At 38.3% G+C, this 24,591-nt stretch overlaps 1 protein-coding gene and 1 pseudogene across 4 annotated transcripts in view; one reads left to right on the top strand and one right to left on the bottom strand.

Annotated features, from left to right (window-relative positions):
- Positions 1-24,591, top strand: part of STPG2 (sperm tail PG-rich repeat containing 2) — a 786,467-nt gene that overhangs the window by 119,397 nt on the left and 642,479 nt on the right. The window lies entirely within an intron of this gene.
- On the bottom strand, positions 4,103-4,897 carry LOC129035389 (large ribosomal subunit protein uL18-like; annotated as a pseudogene).

Raw genomic sequence — 24,591 nt, 5'->3', positions numbered from 1 at the left:
CTGAATTTCTGGGGAATTGCATAGATTATTGCCACCACCAGAGACTTGGAAGACTCAGGAGTAGAGATAGTTATCACATCTCTATGTAATTTGCCTATGTGAGCTGTGCAGAAGTCAGATTAATTTTGGGAGGTGACTGTGGATCATTATAGACTTAATTAGATGGTGGTGATAGAGACTGCAGCTGCTATCTCAGATATAGCATTTTTACTGGTGCAAAACAACATGGTCTGGTATATTGATGGCATTATGCCGATTAGATTTGAATAGCTGTAAGTAGGAAGAATCTTGTAAACCGGATAATGGAAGATAAACCCCATGAAATTTCAGGGGCCTCTTACTGCAGTGAAGTTTCTGGGGTCCAGTGGCCTGGATAATGTCAAAATATCCCCTCCAAGGTGAAAGACAAGTTGCCATTCCTTCCACCATCTACCATGAAAAAGAGTTACAACTCTTGGCAGGTCTTTCTGGGTTTTAGAGATAATATATATTGCATTTGGGTGTGTTACTTTGGCCTTTCTACTGAGATACTGATAAGTGTGCGGTTTTGAGTGGGAACCAGAGGAAGACAAAGCTCTATAGTAGGTTTAGGCTGCATTGCAAGCTACTTTTTCATTCAGGCCTTATGAGTCAGCAGATCAGATAATACTTGAAGTGTTTGTTGCAAACTGGGGTGCTTTAGAAAGCCTCTGGAAAGTACCAATATGAGAATAAGAGCACGCAACCCTAGGATTTTGTAATACTTCTATGTCCTCTTCTGCTGATAACTAATATAAAATATAAAAGCATGATACAACCGTGCTATTTCTAATTAATATACTTTAAATATGTAGATACCCATGGGCTACAAGTAAAAGCATGAAAAGTGATATATCGTGCAAGCATCAGTAAAAATGCTGTAGTGGCTATATTAGTATCAGATAAAATACATATAAGAATAAAGAGTATTACTAGAGATAAAGAGGGATATTTCATAATGAAAAAGAAAGAGATCATTGAGAAGACACTGTAATGCTAAAGGTATATGCATGTATAGAGATTCATATTGCTTGAGGGAACAACTGACAAAACAGAATGGAGAAATAAAGAATTAACAATTATAGCTAGCTATTTCACTACTCTGGTCTCAATAATTGATAGAGCGAGACCTCAGTGAGGTTATAGAAGATTGAACAGGACTATTAGCCAAGTGTGACCTAATAAGCACTTATAGAACATGCCACCCAATGTGTTTAAATATGCATAATACACATATTTCTACATGCACATAGAACATTTACCAAGATAGAACATTTCTATTAATAAAACAAGTTTTAATATATTTAAAGTATTGAAATAATAGAAAATATACTCTGTGATCACAACAGTGTCTACAAAAAATAAATCACAGAAAAATGTCTGGAAAATTATTATAATTTGGAAATTGAGCAGCATACTTCCAAATAAACCATAGGTGAAAGAGGAAATTATGAGGAAAATCAGAAAATATTTAAAGCTATGTGAAAATGAAAACATAGCATATCGACATTTGTAGGATAAAGTCTTGTATTTAGTGGGTAATATATAGAATTAATGCTTATATTAGAAAAGAAAAAAGATGTAAAATCAGCGTACTCAGCTTTCACACTTAGGAAATAGAAAATAAAAAGGGCAAACTAAACTCCAAAGAGGAAGAGAGATAACTGAGTGGAAGTAGGTGAAATAAAATTCTGTAGCTCTGTTCTCCACAAGGAAACAAGGAACTATTAAATGAGGTTCAAAACATCTACTATAAGAAAATAAGACTAATTTATTCATATCTCTAAAAAGTAAATTATCCTAAACAGACTGTTGGTAGAAATATGGACGTTGAAGATGCTTACTGCTAGTGAAGGATCAGAAGAAAATGAGGAAGACATTTGAAACTATGGGAAAGGGGATTCTTGTTATAGAGTGGTAGAAAGTGTAGCTAAATTGTGTCCTACATGATTATGTGGAAACTAGACTTTGTAAGGAATGTCCTTGGATTTGGATAAGGAGACTGCCAAGTGTTGAAGGTGTGCTGAGGTTTCTTCTTTCTGCTTATAGTAAAATGTGAGAGGAAAAGCACAAATTGAAGGAAGAACTGTTAAGCCAAAAGAAACCAGGACTTGATGATGTGGGAAATTTCCAACCTATCCAATTTGAAAAAGACACTCAAATTCGAAGATTCACTTTCAGGAAAGCGAGTTCTGGGGAGAAAGCTGAGGTTGTGGTTGAATTATCTTTTGCTAGTGCCTTGGAAGGATCTAGAGCCAGAGTATTCAGTCACACAGAAGCTCTTTGAAGAAATCAGGTGTATGACTCATGGATCCCTTCAGCCATCTCTGAAGAGGCCAAAAATAGACCGCGTTATCTAGGAAAGACCTGTAGAGGAGCTGCTGTGTGGAGTGAATTCCCATGACAGATGTAGGAGACTCAAAATGTTCATGAGATTTCATATCAATAGCAGCACTGCCAGCTTGGAATGAAAGGGACAGAAAGAAGGATACATGAAAGACTATTGAGACTCTGGAATTCTAAAGGCAGGAAGCAGGCTGATGAAACTACTTACACTGAAAGCAATGCTACTGTTCATGAAAAAGGAAGATTGACTCCAAAGTCAGAGCCATCCTATTCTCTGAGAGTGAAGCTGTGAACCACACAGGTTATTCCTAGGCCTTGAAACTCAATGGAGTTTTCCTTACAGGGTTTTGAGATTGCTTGAGATGGCTGATTTCTTTTTCTTCCCATTTTTTCTTTTTTGAATGGAAATGTTTGTCTGGTGTTCTACACTTATTCCATCTTGTATTTTGACAGCTGTTAACTTGTTTTCTAGTTTTGCAAGTCTACGGATGGAGATGAATTTTGCCCTAGATGGATCATATCCAGAATTTCATCCATATCTGATTTTTATTTTTCAGATGATGTGAATTTGGGTTCTTTGAGCTGATGAGATTTAGATTAGATTTCAGACTTTGAGCTGCTGTTGTAATGAGTTAAGACTCTTGGGAATATTAGGATGGGGTGAATGCATTGAATGTGAGATGAATGAATCTTTGTGGGCTAGACTGCTTACTGTGGTAGAATTATATCCCCCTAACTATGTTCATATCCTAATCCCTGGAACTTGTGCATATGTTATTTGACATGGTAAAAGAGACTTTCCAATGTGATTAATAAATGTATGTTATTTTAAGCTACTAAATTTGTGGTATTTATCAGAAGAGCAATAGAAACAAATACCTCTTGTCTTTGGAATTGTCTTTCCCCTGGGAACATTGGCCATTTTCAAAGGAAGAGCCTTCTGCATTTTACCAGTCTGAGCAGCTGCCTGGTAAGTTTGACAGACTCATGTGGTCCAGAGGGCACAACCTGGTGAATGTTCCTTGTACATCTGATAAGATTCAGTCAAGAGATAGAAAGCACACCAATAATGTGAATGTTGATAATTTAATATTAAAAAATTAGTTAAAAATGGTCAACTACTTATAATGGAAAACTAGACTCTATACTAAAACAGCTTATGTAGGAAGCCTCTACAAATGTACTGTCTTTAGTGGGACTGGGTAAAGAGAATGAGAAACAGAGAGAGAGAAGGGCAAGAAATACACTAAGAACTTGGAAGAATCACCTCCTGCTCCTAAGATTGAGATCTCACTGGAGAGGGTATAGCTATGGTTCACTGGGTGGCAAAGAAGTTCACTGGAGTCAGTGGACCAGAGTTTATCTGTATGTAGTTATCAACTGAAGTAATGGCAGATTGGGGCTTGTCTACAGGAAGCTGTCCTTGAGGGTTCCTGAGAAACTCAATGGGCCTCCAGCATGTCACTAGCAGGCACACCACAGAAGGAAGAAAATACACTAGAATTAGGAAGTGAAACCCCTTCCTTTACCATGACATACAATGTCCATCTGGTGCCCTCTCTTGCCAACTAATATTAGACAAGCTGGGAAAAGAAATTTGTACAGGGTCCAGATCCAGTAAAACCTAGGCCAAGGAGGATAAATGTGGAGGCAGAGGAATAAATCGGTAACTAACATGGTACACTCCATTTTTTTTTCTGTACATACTTTTATTGTCTTTATCTGAAAATCTTCATAGAAAATTGTTTGGTTTAGCTCTCAGCAGCCCGCTCCTGAGCTCTGAGGAAGCTTGCCTTCTTTAGAGCTACCCGATCTTTCTTCTGAGCAAGGGATATTTTGGGATGATTCCACCTCTTCTTTTTAACTTCTTTCTTGGGCTTCTTTTCATAGACTGGATTCTCTCGTATAGCAGCATGAGCTTTCCTATACATCTCCATCATGTCTGGAGTTTACTCTGTTCTTTATGTATTGAGAGAACTGTTTCTTGTAATTATCTTCATCTTACATGTAATCTGCAACATTCTGCAACATTCTGGCCCACAATGTGCTTCCCGTGTAGTTCTACATTAAATTCCTTGCTTTCAGAATCATAACCAGGGAATCATTTGGTACTGTGAGGGATGGACAAGCCTCCATCCACAGCTCCCTTCAGGGTGCCAAAAACTTTATTGCCAGTGGTAGTTCTGGCAAGGCCTGCATCCAAATAGCAGGTAAAGGCACCCAGCTGACCATCAATGCTTTCCACATTTTATTCATCACCAGTCACCTCCACTTGGCCTTCATAGGTCTTGTCCATGCCAAACCTATTGAGTAGCCTGCAGGCCAGCAGCAGGCCAGTACAATACGCTGCAGCATAATTTGTCAGGCCAACCTTCACACCATATTTTGGCAGTTTGTGTGCATATGCTGCACAGACTATTATATCCCTGTCTATACAGGCATAAGCAATCTGACAAATGATATCTCTGTTTGTTACACGAACTATCATCCTGTATTTGGGTGTTTTGTATTTACTTTTATCCTGTATCACTAAGTGTTTCCAAGCATGGTATTCAGTTTTACCCTTTCCTCGTCTTCTAAATTTCACTTGGTATCTCTTAAAGCAGGCCTTATTCTTAACAACTTTAACAAACTGTGGAACAGAGACCTGCAGGCCCAGCAGCACTAGGGGGTGGAAAGGGCCACAGCCAATACACTCCTTTTATTAGTCAGCTTCTGTTTCCTTTTACACAACAACAAAATGACTCTGTTTCCACCTAACAAAGCAAAGCTATTCTTTATACAAGTAAAAAAGGTTTGACACTTTCCATATGAGGCGATATACATTTCCAGTAGTTGTTGTATAAATTATTGCCAGCTGTATTAATTAATCCTTAAATTCACTTGAACTGTAAGTGAATACTCTTAAAGAGTAAACTGAAGTAATCCTTGATAATAAAGGAGAGCCTCTTTGCTATCCTCCCCATTTTTATTCTTATACATTTTGGAATACAGATGGGGGTAATTAAATTTGCAGTAGTCATTTTCTGACCATGATATAGCAAAAAGAAAAGATGTTCAAGAGAATCCTAAAGACCTGAGTTTTGACATTGTTGAGTCTTGAATTAATATTTACATAGCCTATTTCTGGACTTCTTGCTTTATAATACAAATAAAACTTTATTTTTAAAAACAATATTGGGTTTGTTGATATTTGTGGCCAAATGCATTTCTTCCAGATATTCTTATAAAACAAACTGAAAAGCCAGTGAAAGTAATTATATTGAGAGAAAGCACAGTGAAAGTAAAATTCTGTCATCAAATGATGCTATCAAATGTTATATAATATCAGTGGCATATGTTTACAATAGCATTTACAAATATGTCAAATATCTGTACAAAAATATGTAGATACTTTGGTTTATTCTTGTATTAAACTACTAATTCAGAGTATATATGAACCCTTGCTTATGTGTGCTACATATATATGTGGAGATGACTTTGGCAACATTTGGTTATATTTATCATTGAAAACAGAAGCACTGGGAGAAGTAGTGTTTCGTTGATTTAATTTTACAGGACATATGGATTTGAAAACTTTCATTGAGATCAGCAGTGACATATTAATGTTATAGAAGGGTGTTATGTAAATAATAGGTATTCCAGTTGAGTAGCTATCCACAGTCTGCTTTGTTCATGGAAAACATTTGATAATCAGCAGTGAAACTACTAGACAAGAGGAATGATGATAGCATGATGGGAGAATAGGAGTTTCCAATGCACACCTCTCTGTATTAGTCTGTTTTCACAGTGCTATAAAGATACTACATGAAACTAGGTAATTTATAAAGGAAAGAAGTTGGTAGGGAGCCAAGATGGCCGAATAGGAACAGCTCCAGTCTACAGCTCTCAGCATGAGCGACGCAGAAGGTGGGTGATTTCTGCATTTCCATCTGAGGTACCGGGTTCATCTCACTAGGGAGTGTCAGACAGTGGGTGCAGGACAGTGGGTGCAGTGCACTGTGCGCAAGCCGAAGCAGGGCGAGGCATTGCCTCACTGGGGAAGCACAAGGGGTCAGGGAATTCCCTTTCCTAGTCAAAGAAAGGGGTGACAGACGGCACCCGGAAAATCAGGTCACTCCCACCCTAGTACTGCGCTTTTCCAACAGGCTTAAAAAACGGCACACCAGGAGATTATATCCCACACCTGGCTTGGAGGGTCCTGTGCCCACGGAGTCTTGCTGATTGCTAGCACAGCAGTCTGAGATCAAACTGCAAGGTGGCAGTGAGGCTGGGGGAGGGGTGCCCGCCATTGCCCAGGCTTGCTTAGGTAAACAAAGCAGCCGGGAAGCTCAAACTGGGTGGAGCCCACCACAGCTCAAGGAGGCCTGCCTGCCTCTGTAGGCTCCACCTCTGGGGGTAGGGCACAGACAAACAAAAAGACAGCAGTAACCTCTGCAGACTCAAATGTCCCTGTCTGACAGCTTTGAAGAGAGTAGTGGTTCCCCCAGCACGCAGCTGGAGAACTGAGAACGGGCAGACTGTCTCCTCAAGTGGTTCCCTGACCCCCGAGCAGCCTAACTGGGAGGCATCCCCCAGTAGGGGCAGACGGACACCTCACACGGCTGGGTACTCCTCTGAGACAAAACTTCCAGAGGACCGATCAGGCAGCAGCATTTGTGGTTCACGAATATCTGCTGTTCTACAGCCACTGCTGTTCTGCAGCCACCGCTGCTGATACCCAGGCAAGCAGGCTCTGGAGTGGACCTCTAGCAAAGTCCAACAGAGCTGCAGCTGAGGTTCCTGTCTGTTAGAAGGAAAACTAACAAACAGAAAGGACATCCACACCAAAAACCCATCTGTACGTCACCATCATCAAAGACCAAAAGTAGATGAAACCACAAAGATGGGGAAAAAACAGAGCAGAAAAACTGGAAACTCTAAAAAGCAGAGCGCCTCTCCTCCTCCGAAGGAACACAGTTCCTCACCAGCAACGGAACAAAGCTGGACGGAGAATGACTTTGACGAACTGAGAGAAGAAGGCTTCAGACGATCAAACTACTCCAAGCTACAGGAGGACATTCAAACCAAAGGCAAAGAAGTTAAAAACTTTGAAAAAAATTAGACAAATGTATAACTAGAATAACCAATGCAGAGAAGTGCGTAAAGCAGCTGATGGAGCTGAAAGCCAAGGCTGGAGAACTACGTGAAGAATGCAGAAGCCTCAGGAGCTGATGCGATCAACTGGAAGAAAGGGTATCAGTGATGGAAGATGAAATGAATGAAATGAAGCAAGAAGGGAAGTTTAGAGAAAAAAGAATAAAAAGAAACGAACAAAGTCTCCAAGAAATATGGGACTATGTGAAAAGACCAAATCTACATCTGATTGGCGTACCTGAAAGTGACGGGGAGAATGGAACCAAGTTGGAAAACACTCTGCAAGATATTATCCAGGAGAACTTCCCCAATCTAGCAAGGCAGGCCAACATTCAGATTCAGGAAATACAGAGAATGCCACAAAGATACTCCTCGAGAAGAGCAGCTCCAAGACACATAATTGTCAAATTCACCAAAGTTGAAATGAAGGAAAAAATGTTAAGGGCAGCCAGAGAGAAAGGTCGGGTTACCCACAAAGGGAAGCCCATCAGACTAACAGCGGATCTCTCGGCAGAGACTCTACAAGCCAGAAGAGAGTGGGGGCCAATATTCAACGTTCTTAAAGAAAAGAATTTTCAACCCAGAATTTCATATCCAGCCAAACTAAGCTTCATAAGTGAAGGAGAAATAAAATACTTTACAAACAAGCAAATGCTGAGAGATTTTGTCACCACCAGGCCTGCCCTAAAAGAGCTCCTGAAGGAAGCACTAAACATGGAAAGGAACAACCGGTACCAGCCACTGCAGAAACATGCCAAATTGTAAAGACCGTCAAGGCTAGGAAGAAACTGCATCAACTAACGAGCAAAATAACCAGCTAACATCATAATGACAGGATCAAATTCACACGTAACAATATTAACTTTAAATGTAAATGGGCTAAATGCTCCAATTAAAAGGCACAGATTGGCAAATTGGATAAAGACTCAAGACCCATCAGTGTGCTGTATTCAGGAAACCCATCTCACATGCAGAGACACACATAGGCTCAAAATAAAGGGATGGAGGAAGATCTACCAAGCAAATGGAAAACAAAAAAAGGCAGGGGTTGCAATCCTAGTCTCTGATAAAACAGACTTTAAACCAAGAAAGATCAAAAGGGACAAAGAAGGCCATTACATAATGGTAAAGGGATCAATTCGACAAGAAGAGCCAACTATCCTAAATATATATGCACCCAATACAGGAACACCCAGATTCATAAAGCAAGTCCTGAGTGACCTACAAAGAGACTTAGACTCCCACATAATAATAATGGGAGACTTTAACTCCCCACTGTCAACATTAGACAAATCAACGAGACACAAAGTTAACAAGGATACCCAGGAATTGAACTCAGCTCTGCACCAAGCGGACCTAATAGACATCTACAGAACTCCCCACCCCAAATCAAGAGAATATACATTTTTTTCAGCACCACACCACACCTATTCCAAAATTGACCACATAGTTGGAAGTAAAGCACTCCTCAGCAGATATAAAAGAACAGAAATTATAACAAACTGTCTCTCAAACCACAGTGCAATCAAACTAGAACTCAGGATTAAGAAACTCACTCAAAACCGCTCAACTGCATGGAAACTGAACAACCTGCTCCTGAATGACTACTGGGTACATAATGAAATGAAGGCAGAAATAAAGATGTTCTTTGAAACCAATGAGAACAAAGACACAACATACCAGAATCTCTGGGACACATTCAAAGCAGTGTGTAGAGGGAAATTTATAGCACTAAATGCCCACAAGAGAAAGCAGGAAAGATCCAAAATTGACACCCTAACATCACAATTAAAAGAACTAGAAAAGCAAGAGCAAACACATTCAAAAGCTAGCAGAAGGCAAGAAATAACTAAAATCAGAGCAGAACTGAAGGAAATAGAGACACAAAAAACCCTTCAAAAAATTAATGAATCCAGGAGCTGGTTTTTTGAAAAGATCAACAAAACTAATAGACTGCTAGCAAGACTAATAAAGAAGAAAAGAGAGAAGAATCAAATAGATGCAATAAAAAATGATAAAGGGAATATCACCACCGATCCCACAGAAATGCAAACTACCGTCAGAGAATACTACAAACACCTCTACACAAATAAACTAGAAAATCTTGAAGAAATGGATAAATTCTTCGACACATACACCCTCCCAAGACTAAACCAGGAAGAAGTTGAATCTCTGAATAGACCAATAACAGGATCTGAAATTGTGGCAATAATCAATAGGTTACCAACCAAAAAGAGTCCAGGACCAGATGGATTCACAGCCGAATTCTACCAGAGGTACAAGGAGGAACTGGTACCATTCCTTCTGAAACTATTCCAATCAATAGAAAAAGAGAGAATCCTCCCTAACTCATTTTAGGAGGCCAGCATCATCCTGATACTAAAGCTGGGCAGAGACACACACAAAAAAAGAGAATTTTAGACCAATGTCCTTGATGAACATTGATGTAAAAATCCTCTATAAAATACTGGCAAACCAAATCCAGCAGCACATCAAAAAGCTTATCCACCATGATCAAATGGGCTTCATCCCTGGGATGCAAGGCTGGTTCAACATACGCAAATCAATAAATGTAATCTAGCATAGAAACAGAACCAAAGACAGAAACCACATGATTATCTCAATAGATGCAGAAAAGGCTTTGACAAAATTCAACAACGCTTCATGCTAAAAACTCTCAATAAATTAGGTATTGATAGGATGTATCTCAAAATTATAAGAGCTATCTATGACAAACCCACAGCCAATATCATACTGAATGGGCAAACCTGGAAGCATACCCTTTGAAAACTGGCACAAGACAGGGATGCCCTCTCTCATCACTGCTATTCAACATAGTGTTGGAAGTTCTGGCCAGGGTAATTAGGCAGGAGAAGGAAATAAAGGGTATTCAATTAGGAAAAGAGGAAGTCAAAGTGTCCCTGTTTGCAGACGACATGATTGTATATCTAGAAAACCCCATTGTCTCAGCCCAAAATCTCCTTAAGCTGATAAGCAACTTCAGCAATGTCTCAGGATACAAAATCAATGTACAAAAATCACAAGCATTCTTATACACCAATAACAGACAAACAGAGAGCCAAATCATGAGTGAACTCCCATTCACAATTGCTTCAAAGAGAATAAAATACCTAGGAATCCAACTTACAAGGGACGTGAAGGACCTCTTCAAGGAGAACTACAAACCACTGCTCAAGGAAATAAAAGAGGATACAAAGAAATGGAAGAACATTCCATGCTCATGGATAGGAAGAATCAATATCGTGAAAATGGCCATACTGCCCAAGGTAATTTATAGATTCAATGCCATCCCCATCAAGCTACCAATGACTTTCTTCACAGAATTGGAAAAAACTACTTTAAAGTTCATATGGAACCAAAAAAGAGCCTGCATCGCCAAGTCAATCCTAAGCCAAAAGAACAAAGCTGGAGGCATCAGGCTACCTGACTTCAAACTATACTACAAGGCCACAGTAACCAAAACAGCATGGTACTGGTACCAAAACGGAGATATGGATTAATGGAACAGAACAGAGCCCTCAGAAATAATGCTGCATATCTACAACTACCTGATTTTTGACAAACCTGACAAAGCAAGCAATGGGAAAAGGATTCCCTATTTAATAGATGGTGCTGGGAAAACTAGCTAGCCATATGTAGAAAGCTGAAACTGGATCCCTTCCTTACACCTTATACAAAAATTAATTCAAGATGGATTAAAGACTTAAATGTTAGACCTAAAACCATAAAAACCCTAGAAGAAAACCTAGGCAATACCATTCAGGACATAGGCATGGGCAAGGACTTCACGTCTAAAACACCAAAAGCAACGGCAACAAAAGCCAAAATTGACAAATGGGATCTAATTAAACTAAAGAGCTTCTGCACAGCAAAAGAAACGATCATCAGAGTGAACAGGCAACCTACAAAATGGGAGAAAATTTTTGCAACCTACTCGTCTGACAAAGGGCTAATATCCAGAATCTACAAAGAACTTAAACAAATTTACAAGAAAAAAAACAAACAACCCCATCAAAAAGTGGGCAAAGGATATGAAAAGACACATCTCCAGAGAAGACATTTATGCATCCAAAAAACACATGAAAAAATCCTCATCATCACTGGCCATCAGAGAAATGCAAATCAAAACCACAATGAGATACCATCTCACACCAGTTAGAATGGCGATCATTAAAATGTCAGGAAACAACAGGTGCTGGAGAGGTTGTAGAGAAATAGGAACACTTTTACACTGTTGGTGGGACTGTAAACTAGTTCAACCATCGTTTAAGTCAGTGTGGCGATTCCTCAGGGATCTAGAACTAGAAATACCATTTGACCCAGCCATCCCATTACTGGGTATATACCCAAAGGACTGTAAATCATGCTGGTATAAAGACACATGCACGCGTTATGTTTATTGTGGCACTATTCACAATAGCAAAGACTTGGAACCAACCCAAATGTCCAACAACGATAGACTGGATTAAGAAAATGTGGCACATATACACCATGGAATACTATGCAGCCATAAAAAATGATGAGTTCATGTCCTTTGTAGGTACATGGATGAAACTGGATATCATCATTCTCAGCAAACTATCGCAGGGACAAAAAACCAAAGATCGTATGTTCTCACTCATAGGTGGGAATTGAATAATGAGAACACATGGACACAGGAAGGGGAACATCACACTCTGGGGACTATTGTGGGGTGGGGGAGGGGGGAGGGATAGCATTAGGAGATATACCTAATGCTAAATGACGAGTTAATGGGTGCAGTACACCAACATGGCATATGTATACATATGTAACAAACCTGCACATTGTGCACATGTACCCTAAAACTTAAAGTATAATAATAATAAAATAAAAGAAAAGAAAAAGAAAAAAAAGGAAAGAAGTTTAATTGACTCACAGTTCCACATGGCTAGGGAGGCCTCAGGAAACTTACAATCATGGCAGAAGTTGGAAGAGAAGCAAGTAGTTTCTTCAGAAGGTAGCAGGAGAAAGAGAGAGAGAATGAATGAATGCAGCCTAAACTGCCACTTTTAAAACCATGAGATCTCATGTGAACTCTCTCGCTATCATGAGAATAGCATGGGGGAAACCACCCTAATGATCCAGTCTCCTCCAACTAGGTCCTCCCTCAACATGTGAGAATTACAATTTGAGATGAGATTTGGGTAGGGACAGAGCCAAACCATATCACCTTCACAGAAACATCAGTTGAAACAACCATCTATGCATAAAAATATGTTCACGAGAGCTAAGGATTCCAGATAAGAAATTACAGTATCTAGCTGGAGCACATAAAAAAGAAAAGATGCATTAAAGAGGGTAGGAAGGACAGTTTCACATTACTGGCATAACCCCTCACCCCAGCCTGAGCAGGATAGTGCAGAGAAATGTGTTGGGAAAGGGGGATGAAGTAAGGACCTCACTTTGCCTCAGAATCATGTCACCAGGCCCAACCCAGTGAACCCAAGTGCCAGGATGTACCCAACGAACCTACACTTCAAGCTTGTCTTAGCACCAGGTCACCCTGGCAGATCCAGGCTTCAGGCCAACACCAGTGGGTACAGGCTCCAGTACTGCCCTTACAGGCAAATAACTTTTGTCTGTAGCACTGTCTGTAGCAGTGATGGCTACAGACTCTAGTATGTCCACTGAAGACCCAGGCAAAAAGCTGGTACTTGCAGATCCAGGCTTCAGGCCTGTCCCAACACCAAGCCATCCTCAGTAGACTGAGGTACCAGTCTGGCCCTTACAGATTCAGGCTCCAGGCCCATCAAAGTGCTAGGCCAGCCCCTGCATACTCAGGCTTCAGGCCAACATTTGTGGACACAGGCAACAGGCCCACCTGCCCACTGACTCAGGATCCAGGCCAACCTGACCAAGGATTCAGCAGTAAGCCTACCTGACCTGTGGACCTCACCAATTGGCTTACCAACTGAATATCTTGATGGGCTGAGTAATGATGGATGTTCCCTGCTGAAGCTTGTATGTAAAGACTGGAATAAGAGCCTGTTCCTTCAAATGCACAGACACCAATGAAAGACAGCAATTATGAAAAATCAGGAAAAAGTCATGCCACTAAAAGAATAAAATAAAGCATCAGGAACTAACCCTAATGAAATGGAGATCTGTGAATAGCCTGACAAAGAACCATTGTCTTAAAGAAGCTTAGTGAGCTACAAGAGAACACAGATGGGCAACTAAACAAAATCAGGAAAACAACACATGAAGAAAATGAGAAGTTCAACAAGAAGATAGAATGTATAAAATAAAACCAAACAGAAATTGTGGAGCTGAAGGACACAATGTCTGAACTAAAAAATTCCACAGAGAACTCTAATGGCAGACTTGATCTAGCAGGAGAGAAAAATCAGTGAACTCAAAGACAGGTTATTTGAAATTACCCAGTTAGAGAAACAAAAAGAAAAAATGAAAAAGAGTAAAGAAAGCCTGTGGGATACAATCAAACAGAACAATATATGAGTAATGAAGTTCCAGAGGAGCATAGAAAAAGAATGGGACAGAAAACTATTTAAAAACATAACTACAGAAGAATTCCTGAATTTGAGAAGGAACACAAACATCCAGATCTATGAAGCTCAAATAGCCTAAAATAGATTAAACACAAATGGATAGTCACCAAAAACATTATAATCAATTTCTTTCTTTTTTTAATTGTACTTTAAGTTCTGGGATACATGTGCAGAACGTGCAGGTTTGTTACACAGGTATACATGAGCCATGGTGGTTTGCTGCACCCATCAACCCGTCATCTACATTAGGTATTTCTCCTAATGCTATCCCTCCCCTATCCTTCCACCCCCACACAAGCCCTGTAGTGTGATGTTCCCCTCCCTGTGTCCATGTGTTCTCATTGTTCATCTCCCACTTCTCTGAGTGAAAACATGCGGTGTTTGGTTTTCTGTCCTTGTGTTAGTTTGCTGAGAATAATGGTTTCCAGCGTCATCCATGTCCCTGCAAAGGACATGAACTCATCCTTTTTTATGGCTGCATAGTATTCCATCGTGTATATGTGCCACATTTTCTTTATCCAATATATCATTGAGGGGCATTTGGGTTGGTTCCAAGTCTTTGCTATTGTGAACAATACTGCAATAAACATATGTGTGCATGTGTCTTTATAGCAGAATGATTTATAATCCTTTGAGTGTATACCCAGTAATGGAATTGCTGGGTCCTATGGTATTTCTGGTTCTAGATCTTTGAGGAATTGCCACACTGTCTTCCACAATGGTTGAACTAATTTACACTCCCACCAGCAGTGTAAAATGTTCCTATTTCTCCACATCCTCTCCAGCATCTGTTGTTTCCTGACTTTTTAATGATTGCCATTCTAACTGGCATGAGATGGTATCTCATTGTGGTTTTGATTTGCATTTCTGTAATGACCACTGATAATGAACTTTTTTTCCTATGTTTGTTGGCCGCATAAATGTCTTCTTTTGAGAAGTGTCTGTTCATATCCTTTGCCCACTTTTTAATGGGGTTGTTTGTTTTTTTCTTGTAAATTTGTTTAAGTTCTTTGTAGATTCTGGATATTAGCCCTTTTTCAGATGGATATATTGCAAAAATTTTCTCCCATTCTGTAGGCTGCCTGTTCACTCTGATGATAATTTCTTTTGCTGTGCAGAAGCTGTTTAGTTTAATTAGATCCCATTTGTCTATTTTGGGTTTTGTTGCCATTACTTTTGGTGTTTTAATCATGAAGTCTTTGCCAATGCCTATCTCCTGAATGGTATTGCTTAGGTTTTCTTCTTGGGTTTTTATGCTTTTAGGTCTTACCTTTAAGTCTTGTATAATCAAATTCTTAAACGTAAACAACAAAGAGAATTTGAAAGTAGTAAGATAAAAACAACTGATTGCATACTAGGGAACAATCATAACATGGTCAGTGGATTTTTCATCAGAAACTTTGCAGGTCAGGAGACAGTGGGATGATATATTTTAAATGCTGAAAGAAAAAAAAATGTCAACCAAGAATATTATACCTTGCAAAGCTGTCCTTCAGAAATAAAGAAAAGGTAAATAATTTCCCAGGTGAGAAAAAATTATGGGCGTTCATCACCACTATACCTGACTTACAAGAAACACTAGAGGGATTTCATCAAAGAGAAATGAAAGCAATAACTAAAAATATGACAATATGTGTATAACATTCACTATAAGGAATATAGTCAAAGTTAGAATACTTGAATATTATAATGATAGTGCATACATCACTTGTAACTCTAATAATATAGAGGTTAAAAGACAAAAGTATTTAACAATAGCTATAACAATTTGTTAATGATACATAATATAAACAGTTATGTGCACAGGTCCAAGATGGCTGACTAGAAGCAGCAGCGGTAATGGGAGGCTCCCATCCAAAAAAACCAAAACAGCAGGTGAATTTTGCACTGGCAACCGAGGTATCCAGGTTCTGTCATCAGGACTGGCTAGGCAGCTGGCATGACCCATGAAGAGGAAGGAAGAGCAGTGTGTTGCAGCAGCCCACCTGAGAGCCACTGACTCAGGACTGATAATAATAGTCTCTCGGACCACAGTGTAGTCAAATTAGAACTCAGGATTAAGAAACTCACTCAGAACCACACAACTACATGGAAATTGAACAACGTGCTCCTGAATGAGAGTAAATAATGAAGTTAAGGCAGAAATCAAGAAGTTCTTTGAAACTAATGAGAACAAAAGAGACAATGTACCAGAATCTCTGGGACACAGCTAAAGCAGTATTAAGAGGGAAATTTATAGCACTAAATGCCCACAAGGGAAAGATAGAAGGATCTCAAATTGACACCCTCATATCACAATTAAAACAACTAGAGAAGCAAGAGCAAACAAATCCAAAAGCTAGCAGAAGACAAGAAATAACTAAGATCAGAGCAGAACTGAAAGAGAGAGAGATATGAAAAACTCTTCAAAAAAATCAATGAATCCAGGAGCTGTTTGTTTTGAAAAAATTAACAAAATAGATAGACCACTAGCTAGACTAATAAAGAAGAAAAGAGAGAAGAATGAAATAGACACAATAAAAATAATAAAGGGGATATCACCACTGACCCCACAGAAATACAAACAATCATCAGAGAATACTATAAATACCTCTGTGCAAATAAACTAGAAAATCTAGAAAAAATGGATAAATTCCTGGACACATATACCCTCCCAAGACTAAACAATAAAGAAATCATATCCCTGAATAGACCAATAACAAGTTCTGAAATTGAGGTGGTAATTAATAGCCTACCAACCAAAAAAAAAAAAAAAAAAAAAAAAAGCCTGGGACCAGATGGATTCACAGCCAAATTCTACCAGATGTACAAAGAGGAGCTGGTACTATTCCTTCTGAAACTATTCCAAACAGTTGAAAAGGAGGGACTCCTCCCTTACTCGTTTTATGAGGCCAGCATCACCCTGATACCAAAACCTGGTTGAGACACAACAAAAAAGAAAACTTCAGGCCAATGTCCTTGATGAACATTCATGCAAAAACCCTCAATAAAATGCTGGCAAACTGAATCCAGCAGCACATCAAAAAGCTTATCCACCACAAGTTGGTTTCATCCCTGGGATGCAAGGCTGCTTTAACATATGCAAATGAATAAATGTAATCCATCACATAAACAGAAGCAATGACAAAAACCACATGATTATCTCAATAGATGCAGAAAAGGCATTCAATAAAATCCAATATCCCTTCATGTTAAAAACTCTCAATAAACTAGGTATTGATGGAACATATCTCAAAATAATAAGAGCCATTTATAACAAACCAACAGCCAATATCATACTGAATGGGTAAAACCTGGAAGCATTCCCTTTAAAAACCAGCACGAGACAAAAATGCCCTCTCACATCACTCCTATTCAACGTGGTATTGGAAGTTCTGGCCAGGGCCATTAAGCAAGAGAAAGAAGTAAAGGTATTCAGATAGGAAGAGAAAAAGTCAAATTGTCTCTTTTTGAAGATGACATGCTTGTACATTTAGAAAACCCTATTGTCTCAGCCCCAAAACTCCTTAAGCTGATAAGCAACCTCAGCAAAGTCTTAGGATACAAAATCAGTGTGCAAAAATCACAAGCATTTCTATACACCAACAATAGATAGGCAGAGAGCCAAATCATGAATGAACTCCCATTCACAGTTGCTACAAAGAGAATAAAATACCTAGGAATACAGTTAACAAGGGATGTGAGGGACCACTTCAATGAGAACTACAAACCATCACTCAAGGAAATAAGAGAGGACACAAACAAATGGAAAAACATCCCATCCTCATGGATAGGAAGAATCAATATCATGAAAATGGCCATACTGCCCAAAGTAATTTATAGATTCAATGCTATCCCCATCAAGCTACCATTGACATTCTTCACAGATTTAGAAAAAACTACTTCAAACTCCATGTGGATATAAAAAAGAGCTGGTATAGCCAAGACAATCCTAAGCAAAAAGAACAAAGCTGGAGGCATCATGCTACTTGACTTCACACTGTACTGCAAGGCTACAGAAACCAAAACAGCATGGTACTGGTACCAAAACAGACATATAGAGTAATGGAACAGAACAGAGACCTCAGAAATTACACCACACATCTACAACCATCTCATCTTTGACAAACCTGACAAAAACAAGCAATGGGGAAAGGATTCCCTATTTAATAAGTGGTGCTGGGAAAACTGGCTAGCCATATGCAGAAAACTGAAATTGGACCCCTTGCTTATGCATTATACAAAAATTAACTCAAGATGGATTAGACACTTAAATGTAAAACTCCAAACCATAAAAGCCATAGAAGAAAATCTAGACAATATCATTCAGGACCTTGGCATGGACAAAGATTTCATGACGAAAATGCCAAAAGCAATTGAAACAAAAGCCAGACAAATGGGATCTAATTAAATTAAAGAGCTTCTGCACAGCAAAATAAACTATCATCAGAGTGAACAGGCGACCTACAGAATGGGAGAAAAATGTTGTAATCTACCCATCTGACAAAGGTCTAATATCCAGAATCTACAAGGAACTTAAACAAATTTACAAGAAAAAGAAACAATCCCATCAAAAAGTGGGCAAAGGATATGAACAGACACTTCTCAAAAGAAGACATTTATGCAGCCAACAAACATATGAAAAAAGCTCAATATCACTGATCATTAGAGAAATGAAAATCAAAACCACAATGAGATACCATCTTATGCCAGTCAGAATGGCGATTATTAAAAAGTCAAGAAACAATAGATGGTGGCGAGGCTGTGGAAAAATAGGAATGCTTTTACACTATTGGTGGGAAAGTAAATCAGTTTAACCATTGTGGGAGACAGTGTGGCAATTCCTCAAGGATGTAGAACCAGAAATACTATTTGACCCAACAATCCCATTACTGGCTATATATTGAAAGGCATATAAATCATCCTATTATAAAGACATATGCATACATGTATTTACTGCAGCAGTATTTACAATAGCAAAGACATGGAACCAACACAAATGCCAATCAATTATAGACTGGATAAAGAAAATGTGGCACATATACACCATGGAATACTATGCAGCCTTAAAAAGGAATGAGAACATGACCTTTGCTGGGACTTGGATGAAGCTGGTAGCCATCATCTTCATTAAACTAACACAGGAACAGAAAACAAAACACCTCATGTTCTCACTCATAAACAGGAGTTGAATAATGAGAACTCATGGACATAGGGAGGGGAAAAACGCACACCAGGGCCTGTCTGGGGCTAGAGCACATGGGGAGGGAGAGAGTCAGGACAAATAGCTAATGCATGTGGGGCTTTAAAACTAGATGATGGGTTGATCGGTGCAGCAAACCACTAAGGCATGTATCAAACCTGCACGTTCTGCACATGTATCCCAGAACTTAAAGTCAAATAAAAAAATTACGAAGTTATATAACATCAATAATATAAAATGTGGGGGTAGGATAACTTAAAATATTGAATTTTTATATGCAGTTGAAGTTATGTTCTTATTAGCTTAAAATAAACTGTTATAACTTAAGACATTTTATGTAAGCCTCATGATAACTACAAAGGTAAACAGATGTACACAATATAAAGCAAACGGATTCGAAGCATAGCACTACAAAAAATCATCAAATCAAAAAGAAAGACAGCAAGAGAGAAAGAAACAATGGATTCTACAAAACAAGCAGAAAAAAATCAGCAAAATAGCAATAGTATATTCTTACCTATCAATGATTACTTTAAATGTAAGAGCATTAAATTCTTCAACCAAAACACATATAGTGGCTGAATGATTGAAACAAAAAACCACAAACCAAGATCCAAGTATATGCTGCCTACTAGAGGCACACTTTAGGTTTAAGGACACACATACATTGAGTGGGAAGGGTTGCAAAGTATAATCCATGCAAATACTAAACAAAGTAGAGCAAGAGTGCTTCTCTTTATATCAGGCAAAACAGACATTAAGTAAAAAACTGTCACAAGAGATAAAGAAGGTCATTATATAATGATAAAAGGGCCAGGTCAATGAAGAAATTAAGAAGGCAATTAAAACGTTTCTTGAAACAAATGAAAATGGAAATACAGCATACTAAAATCTATGGGATACAGTGAAAGCAGTGTCAAGAGGGAATTTTATATCAATAAATACCTACATCAAAATAGTAGAATGACTTAAATAACATAAAAATGAAGCTCAGGGATCTAGAAAATTAAGGAAAAAAAAGTTAGTAGGAAAGAAATTATGGAGATCAGAGGAGAAATAAATGAAATCATGACTAAGAAAATGCAGAAGATCAATGAAATGAAATGAAAAGTTGGATTTTTGAAAAGATAAAATCAACACACATTTAGCCAGACTAACTAAGAAAAAATGATAGGAGACTCAAATAAATATAATCAGAAATGAAAAAGACATAACAACTGAGACCACAGAAATCCAAAGAATCATTAGAGGTTATTATGAATAACTATATGCCAACAAATTGAAAAACCTAGAAGAAATAGATAAATTCCTGCACACATACAACCCTGAGATTGAACTATGAATGATAAAGGGGCCAACTCATCGAAAGGATGTGATAATAGTAAAATTATCTGCACTCGACATTGGAGCACATAATTTGATATTAACAGATATCAAGGGAGAAATAGGCAGCAATACAGTAATAGTAAGGGACTTCAATACCACACTTTCAACAATGGATATATCATTCAGTCAGAAATTCAGTAAGGAAACATTGGATTTGAACTGTACTTTAGGCCAAATGGACCTAACAGACATATACAGAACATTCCGTTCAACAGCAGCAGAGTACATATTTGTCACAAGCACACATGGATAATTTTCCAGAATTGATCATATGTTGGACTACAAAACAAGTCTTAAAAAATTAAGGAAGAGTGAAACTATATTAAGTATCTTTTTGAATCATAATGGTATGAAAGTAGACATCAATGACTGGAGGAAAACTGGAAAATTCACAGATATATGAAAATTGAATGACACACTTCTGAACAACTAACAGGCCAAAGAAGAAATTAAAAGGGAAATCAAAAGATATCTTGAGATAAAAAAATGAAAAAAACCCAACATATCAAAATTTATAAGATGCAGTGAATGCAATTCTAAGAGGAAAGTTTATAGCAATAAATGCCTACATCAAAAAAGAAGGATCTGAAATAAACAAATTAAGCCCAAAGTTAACAAAGAAAGAGAAATAAAGATCAGAACAGAACATTGAAATAGAGACTAGAAAATTAATAGAAAGGATAAATGAAAATAAAAGTTGGGTTTTTAAAAAAAAGATAAAGAAAATTGACAAACCCTGGGCTACACTGAGAAACAGAATATACTCAAATAAAATTACAAATGAAAGAGGAGACACTATAACTGATACCATAGAAATTCAAAGGATCACAAGACACTATTGTGAACAATTGTATACCAACAAATTGGATAACCTAGAACAGATAGATAGCTTCCTGGAATATACAACTTACTAAGACTGAATAATGAAGAAATAGGTAATTTAACAGACCAATAATGAGTAAGCAGCACACAGTTGGTTCATGCTTTTTTAATTCACTCCACCAATTTAAGTGGAGAATTTAGTATATTTATATTCAAGGTTAAAATTGATATGTGAGGCTTTATTCCTGTCGTAATGTTGTTACCTAGTTGTTTTGTGGATTCTTTTTTTTTTCTTGTTTATCTTTGTGGTTTGGAGGAGTTCTGTCATGTTATAATTTGATTTGTTTATCTTTCTCCTTTGTCTAGTTGTTTTATAAAACCTGCGAGTTTTTATAAAACTATTTATAAAACCTGCGAGTTTTTATAAAACTATTTATAAAACCTGCGAGTTTTTATAAAACTATTTATAAAACCTGCGAGTTTTTATAAAACTATTTATAAAACCTGCGAGTTTTTATAAAACTATTTATAAAACCTGTGACTTTTTATACTTCTGTTTGTTTTTATGATGGTGAGTATTGACTTTTTGTTTTCATGTTTAGAACTCCTTTGAGCATTTCTTGTAGGACCAATCTAGTGGGGACTAGTTCCCTCAACATTTGCTTCTCTGGGAAGGACTTTTTTTCTCCTTCATTTGTGAAGGTTATTCTGACAGGCTATAAAATTTATGGTTGATAGCTTTTTTTTTAAATTTCAGAATTCTGAAAATAAGTTCCCAATCTCTTTTAGCTTGTAAGGTTTCTGCTGAGAAGTCTGCTGTTAGTTTGATGGGATTTCCTTCATATGTGACTAGATGCTTTTCTCTTGCTGATTTTAGGGATTTTTTCTCCACAGTGACAGCCTGATAACTGTATGGCATGATGAAGTTCAACTTGTAATTTAATTACTGGTGTTCTTTGGGCCTCTTCTATCTGGATGTTCACATATCTTGGAAGTCTAGGGAAGTTTCATCAATTATTTTTTAAATAGATTTTCCAAACATTTTGCTTTATTTCTCCCTTGGAAATACCAAGGATTCTTAAGTTTAGACACTTTATTTAGTCCTATACTTCTCAAAGGCTTTGTTTATTGTTTTTATTTTTGTCTGACTGGATTAATTCAAAAGACCTGTCTTCAAGTTCTGAAATTCTCTTCTGCTTGATTTAGCCTATTATGGAAGTTTTCAACTATATCTTATAATTTTTTAAATGCATTTTTTATTTCCAGAAGTTTCATTTTTTTTCCTTAAAGGATATCTATCTGTTTGGTAAATTTCTCATTCATATTCTGAATTGATTTTATGATTTCTTTGTATTGATTTTAAGATTACTCTTGGATCTCATTGAGTTTCATTAACATCAATACTTTGAATTCTTTATCTTGCATTTCACAAATTTTATTTCAGTTAGGATCCATTGCTAGAGAGTTAGTGTAATCCTTTGGGGTGCGTCATAACACTCTGCTTTTTCATATTCCAGTATTTTTATGCTGATTACTTCTCCTCTAGAGAAACAGTCACTTCTTATTTTTGAATTCACTTCCATTGTGACAGGACTTTGTTTCCTTTAGGGTGTGTTTATAATGTATGCTGAGTAGGGGTGTTTGGCTTTGCTTCTGGGTATGTTTGGTGGTGAAGAATCTATGAATTTTTTGATTATAGGTAGACTTAGTGTGATGGCTTTCTCAAATATTGGTTGTAGTGGTGGTGTACCAGGAGGGTGAGCAGGCTCACAGCTTCCTGAGAAGCTGGAGTGCTCTAGAGGTCAATGTATACATTGACCTCCAGGACAGTAGGTCACACTTGCAGGTAAGATCTGGCTGCAGTGGTGCAACAGGTTTTATGTTTGATCTTTGTTTATCAGAAAAAGCGCTCTGGTGTCCCAGGCATAGGCTTGGCTGTGGAACACTCAGTGTTTGGGTTTTACATTCAGCCTTGGAGCAGGGGGTGAAGCTGTACAGAGCTGGACCAGGCAAATCCATACTCGAGTTCCCCAGTGGCAGCTGAGGGAATTGGCTCTGACAGGGATCTGGGGGGCAGTTGCCAGATGCCTGGAGATAAGCCTAGGTGAGGACTGGAGAAACTGCTTCTGCACCAATTTCTTTGCACAGGAAGGGAAGGATGGCCCAAATGCATGGTCCATGTGAACAGGTGTGGGACCCACCTTTTTCTCACACTTCGGAACTGGTTGGGCTCAGTTCCCAGTCCTGACCAAGGGAGTGAGTTGGGAAGCTCAGTAGAGTCATACACAGTCTGGCTTTAGATCACAAAGCTATCCTTGGCCTCAAATCTTGCTACCTAGGTAAAATCAGAGCTTGTCAGCAAATCTCTTCCTGTTCTTGTCCTGTGAAGTGGTAGAGTCCAATTATAGTGTCACAGCTGGAATCCATACTCATCTCTCAGTTCTGAGTGTGGAGTCCTCTCCCCTGCTCCAGAACCAGCACTCCAATCTCCAGCCTGAGACTCTAATGCCAGTGGCAGTTGCTGCTGCTAGGTTGCTAAATTCTGCCCAGCTTGATATGAGGCTAGATTGAGAATGATTTCTTCCTATAAGTTTCTAGGTCTGGGAACATGCATAGGGAACCTCCTAGTGCCTTCACTTCTCACAGTCTCTCACAGCCTTTACTTCTCACAGCCTCTCCTCATGTTAGCTTTAGGGATTGGGAGAGACAATGTGCTTTCCCGTGGCCTGGGTTGCACTGTTCCCCAGTGGAAGGGTGAATCACAGAGGGACACTCTCTTCCTCTTTCCTCTTTGGAACTTTACTCACAGTTCTCAGCCATATCCTGTTGTGCAGGCTGTCTGACCAGCTTCTCTTCCCCGTGATGTGAAGTGTCCTTTACTTTTTGGTTGAATTCCCATGATCCTTCATGAATAAAGTTTCACAGTATGAATCACTACTCTACCAGGTGGGTGAAGCATGCTGGAGAGCCTTCTAATCTGCCATCTTGGAAGAAAAACAATATTGAGTAAGGAAATTGAATAATTGATTAAAAAACTCTCAACAAAGAAAAGCGCAGGACCTGATGGTTTAATTGGTGAATGCTAGTAAACATTTAAAGAGTTAACACCAATCCTTCTTAAACTCTTTCAAAAAATGGAAAAGGAGGGAA

This window comes from Pongo pygmaeus, chromosome 3 (assembly GCF_028885625.2).
Source record: "Pongo pygmaeus isolate AG05252 chromosome 3, NHGRI_mPonPyg2-v2.0_pri, whole genome shotgun sequence".
In the NCBI taxonomy this organism is placed as follows: Eukaryota; Metazoa; Chordata; class Mammalia; order Primates; family Hominidae; genus Pongo; species Pongo pygmaeus.
Note: the sequence above shows the minus strand (reverse complement) of the source record. Positions and strands in the feature narration are given on the sequence as shown.